This window comes from Sipha flava, unplaced genomic scaffold (genome assembly GCF_003268045.1).
Source record: "Sipha flava isolate LNK unplaced genomic scaffold, YSA_version1 49023_pilon_pilon, whole genome shotgun sequence".
Classification (NCBI taxonomy): domain Eukaryota; kingdom Metazoa; phylum Arthropoda; class Insecta; order Hemiptera; family Aphididae; genus Sipha; species Sipha flava.
This window is the reverse complement of record NW_020273307.1, coordinates 23,821-38,811: the sequence shown is the minus strand read 5'-3', so window position 1 is coordinate 38,811 and position 14,991 is coordinate 23,821.

Genomic DNA, 14,991 nt, shown 5'->3' with positions numbered 1-14,991 from the left:
AAGACGATCTTCTAACGGCATGTGCTAGTTTCGTGGTCATGAAATCATTAGATAAAATTAAAGAAATCGTTTTTATCATTTAAGAATTGTATTTCTTTAAACGCAAACCATTTAGAACTATATATTTCATTAGCTCCAGCTACAGAATGACCACTAGTTCCCTCTCGTTGTCTCTCTTCGAAATGAAGCTAGTAAGCTTTCCTTTTTTTTTTTTCTTAATAGATTCACGTCTTTTCCTTTTTCGCTTGCTATTTCGAACCAAAAATCGATTTTGAGTTTTTTTTTTTATTTAGGATTTGATGGATCCCATATTAAGACGCGTTTTGTATAAATTAATTAGCGTACATACACTGATCGTCAGAGGAATCCATAGTTTATAAATTAATATTTAACTAACAATTCATTTACTAATAAATACTAAAAAAGCATTTTTAAAACCTCAAATTATTTGGAGATCGGAAGGTATTGCGAAAAATCTTTTCACTGGAAGACTAAGCGGTAAAAGACCTAGGGGTCGACCAAGACAAAAATGGGAGGACAGAGTGAAAACGGATCTCACGGAAATCTCAGAAGAATTAATAAGGATTGAAGATAGCGAAGACAGAGATAGGTGGAAATATGTGGTTGAGGCAGCGATGGTCCTAAATGGACTGTAAAAGCTTGAAGAAGAAGAAGAAGAAAACCTCAAATCCTGGTAAACACAAGCGAAACTGATGTGACGTTTACACTGAATGTTTTGATCTTACCGTTAACCGATCGAACCGCACCGAAGGCGAACGAATGGTATAAATGGCTGTTCGTTCGCGTTCATGGCCGTCATGTTAACGCACCTGTAGAAAACCCGAATACGTTCCCAAGCAAAAATTATCAAAGTAGTAGATATGATTATAATATTATAAGTTGTGACTTACATTATATTTGTATGCATGCATGTATGTAGCGTGTGTATAATACCATTGATAATAAAATATATAGTAATATTTATACTACTTTTTACTAGTATTTATAATCAACGATAATACGTGTATGCAAACTTTTAATATACTTTCCTAGTCTATAATATAAAAATGTTAAGAAAAAAACTGTATTTCATATTATTATTATTACTATTTATTAACACCCATTCGGGTAAAAAGTGTACACAAATGATACTATGTAAGTTAATTTAATATCTCAGGTTCACTGGGGAAGGGGGGGGGGGGGGTTCTGACAGTCTTACTCGTTTTACACAAAATTATTCCACTTCCATTTTATTTTTATACTTTGCTTCCGTACACCTCAGATGCGTTTCGAATCTCAAAGTCGTTAAAATCAATTTGGTTTGCATCTATTTTCCAATACACAGTACATATTATTTCATAACACTTGTAGTTGTGTCAATGTTTTTGGCGCATTGACAAACACTGAAAATACATATTGTAACACTTTTGTATTTTATATTTTTTTCAACTGTACTATAAACTAGTTATTTGAATTATTAATCTGGTATTTTTAAATGTTTTCAGTTAACGTTATAAGATATCTTATACGTTTGTGCATGATTGTATATTTATTAAAAATTGACGATGATGCATAATACATGTTTAAATACATAGCTCATATTGAATGAATAGTGTAATTTTTATACGTTTGCTGTTAAGTAATTCTACACAATTAAAAGCAATTTTAATGCAGAACCAATTATTATTACCTAGTGTTTACTTTTGATCACATAATTAATCTTTAGCACAGTTTTTTCTTATATTACGTCATTGTAATACTTGATAATTACTTTCAAAATAATTCTATCGACCCAAGATCGATCCCACTAGGGTTGTTGTTATTAGATATTGCCAGTATTGAGCATTGTTCTTTTAGCTGATTACACTGCAAATGCAAAAAACGATTTAATAATCGTTAGTTTACATTGTACATATACCGTACACCTATTACCGATAATATTTTCATATATAATCCAACTGCTCGTAAAAGTTACACTATATTCCTACATCTATGTTAATGAAATTTACCAACACATTATATAGTAGATACATATAATATATACATGTCGTTAAAAATAATTATTCGGTGGAAACTACGTTAAAATTTCATAAATTCTCCGTAATGCCATTATAATGTGATGTGTATTAACAAAACGATGAACTATAATAGGTGAAGCTTCTCGTAGACGCACAAGACTATTGCTCCCCTTGGGTAATTATGTAAAATGAACAATTAGCTAAATATATATATATATATATATATATATATATATATATAGTTACAGAACAAAAATATTTTATTTAGAATTGTGTTTAATTCTTACTTTTCAATAATATTTTTAACTGGGTAACCATAATGAATTGTTTAGAAATAATAATTAAAACGTAAGCACAACGAAATAGTTATAATACATTGTACTTATTTATTATTATAACGCCTTAGTGCATTAAATTATTACTAAAAGATTAAGGCTGTAGATTTGTTCCATTTTAACTTTTACATACTCGTATAGGTATATGGTTTATATATTGTAATTCTAAAAGAATTTATTCAAACAGATGAATAATGAATATTGAATAATAGTACTCATGGACTATAATGTCAAGATTTTTTAAATTGTCAAAATTATATTTTCTGTTATTTAAGGGAAAGGACAAAGTAAATTCTAAACGTTGTTAACCCATGTCCTATATATAATCACATGCATTATAAACAAGTACAAATTATTTTACCTGTATAAATATTTCCTTAAGGCAATATATGAGCATTAAAATACAATTAAATGCAATTGAAGGAAGGACAAATATTAATAAGTTAAAAAAAAATCCAATCGTATTTTCATAAAAACAAAAGCTCATAAATTTCTATAATTAAAGATATAATACTTATGTATATGTATATACATTTATAATTGTAATTCTTTAAAATAATTGATGATTGTATTACGGTCAAATTAGAATTAATCCAAATATCAACTAGCAGGTAAATCAATTATTAATATACCAATTTTAATATTTTAATTTATGTTATATTACTATCATTTAGTATGAAAAATAATAGTAATAGTAAAAATGGACGTTGAAGGGGAAAGACGAAGAGGAAGATCAAAAAAGAGATGGTTGGATACGATTGAGAATGATATGAGGGCTATTGGTACGTGCGTAAAGATGTAAAACTCGGGACAAGTGGTGGTTTAGGACAAGGGTGGCTAACCCCAAATAATTGGGAGAAAGGTGAAGGAGAAGAAAAAGAAGTATAAAAAATAATCTGTAGTACATTGTAGGTATATTATATAATCAGTATCAGAAAAAAAAGAATGCGTGCGTTGCCTTGCATTAATCGCAGTTGTGCTGCAGGGCCTCTTGCTTTTTGTGGCCCGACCCACGAAATGTAGTAACTATAATATAAGTACACTAACATTGTATTTACGACAAACAACATGTAACCATAGGACATAATGTACTTTCGTATATTAACACTATAATTTTCTCTTAATTGTTGATAAATCGAAATTTCTTTAACAGATAAAAATGATCGAAAAGTATGTTTAGTACCTACATTAATTTATATAAATAAAACGATTTTATTAAATGAATATCATTGATATTTTATACATGTCGTGATCTATATAATTTAAATGATTTATTGGAAATATAAATGAAGTTTTAATACCACTAACTTTTAATTTATGGATACTTTTCAACTGTGTTGGCATTACAATACAATATGTTTGTGAAAAATATTTTCATTCTCAATTAATATATTAAATCTATTAAAATAAAGTATTAGATGAAAACATGCCGTACCGGATCTACGAGGGGTGTGCCAGCGGGTATGCTTGCTCCAGGCACAATTGGTTTAAGGGCGTTCTTAAGTTTATGAAAAATAAAAAAAAGTCATGAACATAACCCCTTACTTTCATCTATGTAAGGGTACTGTATTTTTATTAAACTCTGGTGTCAAATTTCCTAGATCCGGTACTAAATACAAGTACCACGTTGAATTATTTCATCAGTTATCACAAATACACAACAACTTAACATGAAAAAATTCAATCATCATTTAATTCATCATTTTATCTTTATATATATATATATAGAATAGAATACACCAAATATTAAATGTATAATTATATTTTTTCAGTATTACGTTTTTCATATTTAATCGATATTAGACCATGGTACTATGGCTTATGTTTTGTGTTAATATATATTTTTGTTATAGATTTAATTTATAATGCTATATTCTCTACCTATGTAGCCATATTTTTTAGAAAATAATATTAAATACGATGGTGTTCAACTAACTTAATCAAGTCTCAGTGTTCTTTATTATTTTCTTTATGGCACAACGAAAATATTTAACTGTAAAACTGTTTAAAGTCTTAATTACATTTATATTTCTTTTGGTAGATAAACATATTACATAATGAACTATATGCTGAATTTTAAGTATTAATAATAATTAAAATCTAATAAATACAAAAACAAATTTAGTGGAAAAAAAATGTCATATTAAGCTAATAATTGAAAATTTAAAACTAATAGTCATTAGTTAATATAGCTCGTATAAAATTAAATTACTAAATAATCCGTCATAATTGAAACGAGACATAATGCTTTCATTATAACATTACATAGATACACGTATAACTTTTACTGCGATATTCTCTTATTAAAATAAATAGTTAATTATTATATTTAAAAAACTATTCTAATCTACAATATAACCCAACAACCGTAATTGTTAACTATAAAAGAGTAAATATATAGGACTTTTTGAGATCTGTATTCTTATAAATACTCCTACTATAGGTTAGGTTAAACTAACCTAACCTAACCTAAGCTATGATATAGATTAAACAACAATATTCGTTGACACAAAAATAAAAAGCGGATTATCCACTATACCAAATAAATCTGGTTATAAATAAGGCATAGACTGTAAATAGAAACATTAATTTTTTCATTTGAATATTTTTCAATCAACACCGTTCGTGATGTGCAATAAACAATGCATGTTTTGTGACGTTAAAAGTCAAATAACTGATTAGTGACTACATTTAATAGAAACATATATGAGTACTGTAATAAAAGCAATAAAATACGGACAGGAAACAAGAATAGTAATTGGGTACGCATCACTCACTTCGTCACAATTCATAATTTATTTTGAATTTAAAAGCAAAATTAAAACAAGTTTAGTTGTAACGTGGTAGGTTATTTAGTAGGTATCTACAGAAATTATTTAAACATAATCATTTCACAACAATCTTACAAGTTTATTATACTCATAATATCGATCTATTTAATAAGAATATCGTTTGATTTTGTTAATACTAAGAGTAATAGACATTCTCCATCCAAAATAAATTTCTTCAGTATTAAAACACAGTAATAATGGTAAGTATGTATTGTAAAATTTCATTTTTGAAAAATTATAACAATTATTTCTGAAGTACAAAAATTATGAATCAATGATAAGAAAATTACCATATTGTACGTACGATGTACGTACTAATATCACAGTATTTATAGCTTATGTAGAGAAATTCAAATATAGGTTAGGTACATAGTATTGGTTTTAGATTAGAATTTAGGTATTATAATATAACAAGGGCGCCCATATGGGAGGCAAGGGAGGGACATGTCCCCTCTGGAAAATTTCAAAAATCTTGGAAAATTATTTACTATGATCAGAAAATATTTATTTAAATAGAATTTAAAAATTTAATTTAATATATGAAAATCTATAATGCGAGAATCTCTATAGAATTCTATAGAATCTATAAATCTATAATATCTATAAAAAATCTATTTATTTAGTTTGGAAAATCAGGTTATCAGCTATAAATAATAATACGTTTTTTCGTTTTTATTCTTTGGATAATTATTAATTCTTAAAAAATTGTGTATTTCCAGAAATACGGTATGTATATGTGTGTGTGTACATAACCATAATATTTATATAATATCTGTAAATTAATATTGTAATAAGTATAACTAATTTTTTAAGTGTCCAATCTATATTATTAATTAAATAAAAATTTCAATAAAATACTTTCATGGTAAATTGGTTAAATAATTATTATTTTATAGTCTTCCAGTTTGATATATTTAATGTAATAGTATAATGTAAAATTGTAAACCCCTTCCTATATCGTAGGTCATTCCTATTTATGAATATATTGATAAATTAAAATGTTGTCCCCCTTTGAGAATTTTCCTATGGATACCCTTGTAATATAGTATACTATAGACTATTAGATACATAGAAACTGATACATAGTACAAATAAACAGTAAGTATATCTAGTATCACTGGTAACTGGTATATAATTCTAGATATAATCTAAAGACAAGTATGTTGAAATTCTCAAAACTGTATACTTAAAAAGAGATTGTATCTACAATTCACTTATGTAATAAATAAAAATTGAAGAACAATCTAAAACCTTTAAAACTTTAATCTTATTTTATAAACTATACAAATTACAAAATATATACATTTTTTATACTTGTATTTTATATTATTTGTGATATTCGAGAAATAAGATTTTTTTTACTTAGTTAGTCATAAGTTAAGCTATAGTTATAACTTAAAAATATAACTGTATAACTTATAGAATAAATAAAATGTCGCACTTGATAACATTTGAAACAGAAAAACATAAATAGCTACGATAAAATCAATTTTAATAAATTCAAGGATTTTTAAAATTACACTCCAATGCGAGTTGTGAATTACTCACTGACTAAATGCATTTTTGGTATCTATATATGACTTGGCCAAATAATTTTAAATAGGTCATTACCGCATTATCGGCTATGCTAAACTCACGCAGGTGCACGCGTAAGTTGACAGTGTAGGCCTTAACAATTCTTTATATAATAGTTTTATAGACTATACACAAGTGTTTTACATTACTACCCACAGTTCAAATAATAGTAAAAAATTACTATATTTGATGAACATAAGACTATTAATTATTTTGTTTATATTATAGGGATGACAAACTTTTTGAACACGAAAAGAATATTAAAAATATTATATTTTGTTATATTATAATTTGATTGTATAATTAATGTATTAGTATAAAAAGGTTAGTTAAGGTACATAATAATAATAATATATAATAAATAATAATAATAATTATAATAATATTACTTAGTTAATTATTTATATTATATTATATTATAGGTCCTATAATATTATATATTATATAATATATAATAGTAAAAATTTTGGCGTGCCCAAAAAAATCTTTTTGCGTGCCATCTTGGGCACGCATGCCATGGATTTGCCATCCCTACTATAGAGTAATATCAATGGAAGTAAATCTAACGTAAGTATAAATTATAATTTAAAACCGTGAATCGTAAATGAGAGCAAATTTAGTATATTATTATAGAAAAATTATAACCTACTAATAAGTGTTTATTATGAAAAGTAACACGTTGTAGTTTACTATATAAAAATATATTTTAATAATTAATTTATACCTATAATTACTAATATAAAGCATTCATGCGTATTTGATGTCTGTAATATTATTTCTTTAATATTTCTTTAATACAAAGCTCCAAATGAAACATTCAAATATCAATATAAAATACACTAATTTTAATCACAAACAATAGATACTTAAAACTTACCTATAGTATATTATTAATATTCAAAGGCGACTAAGGAAAGTTATGACTATAAATCAAAATAACGTATTTATTCGTTAATATGAATTTCTATTATATCTTATAAAATCGTACTTGGTAATTGTTAAAATATTTTTGGTCATTAAGAATAGGCACCTTTTAGTTTAAAACCCAATCATTTATAATTTAAATACTGTGACAGATGTATCTACATAGGTATAATTAACAATTGTTTATAGTGTTTTTTAATGTATGAAGAACTGAAAAAAATAACACGAACATTTTGTAATTTATGATTTATAAGTTTATGATTCAGCTATGATCCAATTATTATTCCGCCAATCTATATGCCGATAACAGTTTATTCACTAAAATTATATTTATACAACGGAATCCGTCATCTGAATATTTATTGTCTTTTTTTTTATTAACCTGTCACCTTTAAGGTCTATTAATTTAGCCAATATATAGATATTAGATAATAAGTTTTATTATATAAATAAAAAAAAGTTCTTTATCCTCTCTATAAAACAACATTTTATTTAAATTTTATCATATAGGTGCCATATAAAAAAATTTGAAAACATGTTAATATTGATTGGTGATAGACATGTAATTTATGGGTGATAGCAGGAACGATCTCCCTAAAATATCATAATTTAATAACCATGAATTAAGATATACGTTATACCACTTTATCATACATTATTTAAGCTCCAATCATTTCAAAGAAGGTTAATCCCCAAAAAAAAAAAAAAAAAAATTAGCATTTACATGATGACAAACAATGAATAAATAAATACACTGTACTGAAATAACAGTATTATTCATTTACAAAACAAATTTAAGGAAATAATTTCATATTTATTTTTAACAAATGCCCTACATAATTAATTGGTGTTTTTAATTCGTAATTATACTCCATTATTACTGCAATGACATAGATATATCCGAACTATAATAATTACCTTCATAATTTGACTAAAAATTATGAATTTGTTCAAAAATTTAAATAAATTATTGTGAGCTGTAAATGTATTAATATTTTACAAGCAAAAGTAACACGATTTCATAAATATCGTTTCAAAATAATAATCTATTGATTTCAGTTACTTATCAATTCTTGCATAAATACGCGATGCATATTTTATAGTTTAGAAATTGAAGCACATCAGCAATAATAAATTGAAAATGTTTCATAAAAAAATTTAAAAAAATAGGTCAATGTCTGATCGTATTTCATTTTTACGGTCAAATACGTTTCATGCCTACACACTGTATGTGTCTGTGTATCCATTATAATGTGGTATGTTATCATTTCGTCCGTAGGCGTGAACGCGCCCAGTGCTAATTGTTTTTTTTGTCTTCACCGTCGTCTTTGGAATTTTGCCTGGAATTGTATTTGATTGAATAGGCTTATTAATGTTCGTGTGTAACGCAACATTAGGTCATATCGCCCAAGTAAATGTAGATGCCATCTACAGAAAGTTTCTTAGAATAAGTTTGTAAGTACTTTTAAACACATGTGAAAACAACAACGTTTCTAAAGTATATAATATAATCTGTGACGTAATAGACGTAATATACATGTAAATGTAATGGTTTCCAAACTTCTGGACTGCTGCAGTACACAACAGTGCTAATAAGTAAAGGAGACAATTGTGATATAATTTAATTGTATATCAACCTTATTCACCGACCACCGCCCTAAAAATTAAAATAAAGCGTAAACCATACGTCGCAATCGTTAAAACCAGTACTGGTGTGCATATCATTCGTACCCATATAGCAAAATATAATTATAATTATATATGAATTAACTACATTTTTCACTGTCTCATTTTTTAATTTGCCATCCGCCCGCAGGTTCCTTTTTAATATCCTTGAAAATAACGTGACAACGAGTTTTCAAATATACAATACAATATACAATATACAATATTCAAATATCAATACGCATGCACTGCGTGAAGCCCAACGAAAAACTTATATCCGTAAAAATGTAAAATAGTCCGGTATATTATATTATAGTTCTTGACATTGTCACGATCCTGGTGATGCACTTGCGATTACGTATGGAAAATTGCATGGTGCATCTCCCCTCGAAAAATCCGTATCATTTCATGTGTACAACAACTGCGTAGCTTATCGATTTTTAAAAATTATAAAACAAAACACACAACGAGATAAGTATATTTTCTAATACAACTGCAATTGTTTACGCGATTAAAATGTATAAAGCGTTACGATATGAACATTATTTAACGAATAATTTACCGAAAATTTAAAGTTATAAAAAAATGCACCGACTGTAAATAATTATTGTCCAATATTTGTAAACATACGCGTGTCTAGGAATTTTTTCGTGGGGAAGGTTGAATATTTTTGCTACCACGTATTTAAAATGTATTTATTTAACAAGGTAATGATTTTGATAATAATTAATTGTATATTACTGGATATATCAGCAATGGATTATATAAATAGCCCTGATAAATTATATTAAACATAAATTGTACAAAAATATTTAACAGTATTTTTTTTCTAAATTTGTTAAAATTTTAGGGGGGTAAACAACCAAACCCCCCTGGGCATCCTCTGTAGTATGTAGATATTATATGACTTCACTATAAAATTATGATTCTATATACAGTTATATTCGATCGTTTGTAAATAAGCTTTTATTATTTTTTTAAATAAAGTTTTTTCGGTTCTATAAATGTATCAACAGTGGATATCGCGTTAATTTTTCGACCTTCGTGTACGACTCGAGACATTCGTATTAATCGTAATTTTGTATATTAACATTTATTTCTCTCTCTCGGAACGCACTCGTAGCGCGCATGCACTATATATGAGGCGTATAGAACCATATCGGCCCAATATAACTTTATAAATTTTATAATATAATACTCAAAAGTGAAATTTTACAACACGGACAATCTATGTAAATTTTTTTTTTATTTTTTTTTTTTCAACGGTCAACTCAACTGAAACCAAAATAGTCATGTAAATATAAATTAATTAATGCCTTTTCAGCCATGTATAGAACCATCATAATCTTTAATTTGTTTATGTTGTAATGTGGGTTGGGCCATTTTTTTTATTTTATAAAATATTGAGTAAATTATATATTTTGTAGATTGGTCCATCTCATAGAACATATTATTTTATGATTTTCTAAAAGCTAAATTATGTAGAAAAATATAAACTTAATTACACTGTTTACACAAAAAAAAAATGTTTTATTCAATGGATACTTGTTTAGATAATCTAACAAATATAACACATAACAAATAATCAACCTTGTTTTAACTGTGTTAAAATAAAAATAAAATAGATACGATTTTTATTTGAAAAGGAGTTACGTTAAGTATCAATTGGTTACTTACTGATAATTTAATAAAACATTAATAATCAAACATAAGATGTACGTGTAGATATTATCTACGACCTACTCTTCTTTACCGCAATATTAATACTGTGAGTCGACGAAATGCAGACGATATTAATTTAAATAATTTGTACGAGAAACGTACTCCAAACAACAATACATGCAACAACAGTAGACCAGCGGATACATAATCATAGATAGGGTTAGAATGTGTTTGAAATGGATAAACACGCACGCGCACGTTGTAATGTACGTTGAAATGTACCGAAAAATAAGCCAAACACGGCCCGTGTAATGTATGCACATGGGTTACGCGAACCGCGACGGATCCGCGGAAACCTTCCGCAGCAGCTGCTACCGTTCGTGTCATATTGAATATCAAAATACCTGCACGCGCGTTAACTACAAGGAACCGAAACGTCGATGGCGTACACCCGTGTGCATTAGAGCCCAATCGCCCGAATCTGTGATTCTGTCGCGTGTAAGCCATTGTCGATATAATTTAAATGAGCGTATTCAGACGATACGATACTGTAAAATTACCGATCAGGTCGATTTTGTTATTAGGTTTTGTTACCGTCGTAATCGTTTTCGGTCGTACGGCAGTGGTAACTAACCGATTAGGTTTATCGCAGCAATGTATTGCTTATAGTACATACCGTATTCAGACAATTCGGTATTTTGACCGATGGCTCGTCATTTGTCGACGTTCCTTTATTTTAAATATTTTAATTACTATTTAAAAATGCGCGATGGACGACCAACACTGAAATTCTTACATCATTGGTCGAAACAAGACCTATGTTGTGGCATGATAAATCATTGGATGTATACGAGGATAAAACATTAAAAGAATCAGCATGGAGGGGCGGAGGGAATATATAGTGTTTTAAATGAAGATTTCCCAGTACGTTACTGATAAATGTATTCAAGTCCGTCTTACTGATGCGCAACGCGATACGAATGAAACTGAAAATCAAATGTTATAATAATCGTACCGGAGTCCAACCGAAAGTCACCGGAATCGAGAATATATCCGATACGGTTAAGAATACCGAATAGTGTGAACGTGCTCTTACGGCAACACGAGCGGGGAAATTTCGTTTGCACGAGCTTTCGTTCGAGTTCAAACCGGTCCGGTCTCCAAATAGGTCATTCTCGCACGGTCGTTGGTTTTTTTTTATTCTTTCTTTTACGCTCAAAAATTCGTATTGATTAATAATACCGTCCGACGATTTGTACACACCTATTTTTTTTTCATTCTCCGTACTGCATTCGCGCATACCGTTATCACACATCGTACGTATGCGAGCATGAATTGTTTTATTATTTTTTTTTTTTTCAGTTCGATTACAATAATACACGATCGACCGGAAAAGTTTTGCGCGTATATATCTTCTACAGCAGCAGCCGCGGGTAGTGGGTGTAAGTACGCGCGCGAAAACGAGAGGCCCCTCAGAGCTTTTCGCTAAACCCCTCCCCGTAGGACGGCCGCGTCTGTCGAGTAATTTATTGACACGTTTCGTTTATAAATCGTTAACGATGGGGAAAAACGGAAAATTAAAAATCACACAACTGCTCGGTTCATGGAGCCCCTCCGATCTCGTTTTGGAAATCCCCGTTACGGCGCAATATGTATTGGCCACTTTGGGCCTTACAGTTATGACATTAGACACGAGAACGGACAACAAAAATAATAATAATAAACGTACCTGACGACGTGTTCGTCAACAGTTCAACTACTCGTCAAGCCTTGCGCGATACATGGATTTTTCTTTCCTCGATCATCCTAGTGGTTAGAAAATATTATGATCGTTTTTTTATGCAGTCATTATAACCGAAACGCGCGATTAAAAATGTTCACGAAATATTTTCATAATGTGATATCTGAGATTTAGAAACTGTGTACGCCATCTGGTAGTCGAACCTGCGGGAAAAATCATTATCTTGTACGTGCAATTTGGTGAACGAAATTATTCAAAATCAGAAAGTTAGAACGATATTGCTACGGTTATAGACATGTACAACCATAACCGAGGTATTTATCAGATAATATAAAGTAATTTAAAGTAACATTTTTTTTACCACATATTTTATTGGTCATTTTTTGGTGCATTTATACATATTGTATATTTTTGTATTTATTAGAGCTATATAAGTCCCTAATAATTTTACTCGTCTATTTTTTTTTTTGCGATATAATATCTGATAATTTTTGCTGTGCATAGGTATTTAGTCATTTTTTTGTGCACAAATACATGCATATTTGTGTATTTTATAGAGCTAGAAGCCCCTACCCTAACCCAAATAATAATCATTATAACCGACAATATTTGTTTCCATATTCTTTAACTTGCTAATATTGGCCAAAAATATATTTTTGTAAATTGAAAACATGGTTAAGATCAAGAATAGGCCAGCATAGACTAACAGATTTAACTTTGCTGCATATGCATAAGAATATTATTGTATCCATTAATGAAACAATCAACAAATTTGCCAAAATGAAAAAAAGGAAATTTGGAATTTGTTATTTGACTAATTACCAACCTTATGTTTTCTAATTAGATTTTTGTTAAATTAAGTTACCTATCTAAATTGCTTTTTAAAGTTTTTAAAAATTAATTAATAGGTTCAATTACTACTATGATTATTTGTTATTTTTTTTTATACAAGATTCAAACTGAAGGTACAATTTTAATATAGATAAAAACTATTTGTATTGTTATTATTAATATTTATTTTATATACAGAAGGTTTTAAATATATTTATTAAATAAATATTTTATTCACTTTGGTACTTGTATTTTTATTTATTCACTCGAATGAACAACAGGAATATGAGCTGTAGGTTATGAACCCAGGAATTTTTTAGAGGTGTCTAAAATTTGTATTTTATCTGTTCTCTAATTATAATTATAGTTTAATTCAACACCAACAAATTACTGTTAATAACTATAGTAATAGTCACAATAGTTATACACATATTCTTCACAAAGGTTTACTATAAATAGGTAGGTATTATAATTTGAAATCAATTTTTATTTGGTAGTAAAATATTATAAAAAATTCATTATTAAATTAACAATAATAAATAATATTAAAAAATCAATTCTTTTTACTATGGGTTGACCTAATAATGTCTAATATTATTGATCTTACATTCTTAACCGGCAGTTATATATTTAACAATTATGTAAGCACCAAAATATTTTTGTAAAATATTGTATTATACACGTATTATACAATTAAAAAATAAAATACGGTATTTTTACATCACTGACTATTTACTATTAAACCATTGAGTGTATAGAAATTTCATTGGGGGGGTCCGGACCCGAACACCCCTTGGGTACGCCCCTGTAATGAACTATAAATTATTTTTAAGTTTATATTGAAGAAAAATTAGTTTCGCCCCCCCCCCCCTAGTCACAACTCAATACACTCTTGCAGTAGCGTTACCTTTTTCGAGGCCCTGGGCAAAACTTATTTTACCCACAACAATAGTCACCTATGGGTTGTAGGTCGCAATTAAATGGCGATATGCGATATGCGATATCGGGTAATAACTGATTAAATTTAAGAAATGCAATAAAATACATTTCTTATGTATCCCAGTTTACATACTGTGCGGCGTACCGTACGAGTCGTCATTGGTGCATACATAACATATAAAATATAATATTGTTGTTTTGTTAGTTGGTTTTTATTACACGCCAACGAATTTCTCTATAAATCGCATTTGCCTTGCGTTCTGCGCATTTCACGTTATATTTTATGAGATTTCCGTACAAAATATTTTTCTATGAAACTTTTAAACGCAAGGCCCAGGACAAATGCTCGTTTTGCCTCCCCCTAACTTCAGCCCTGTCTCTCAGCAACAGAAAAAACGACGAAAAAAGCGGTAATACGGTCAAATGCGTATTTAAAAATTTTTCATGGGGGAGGGTCTAGCTAATTTTCC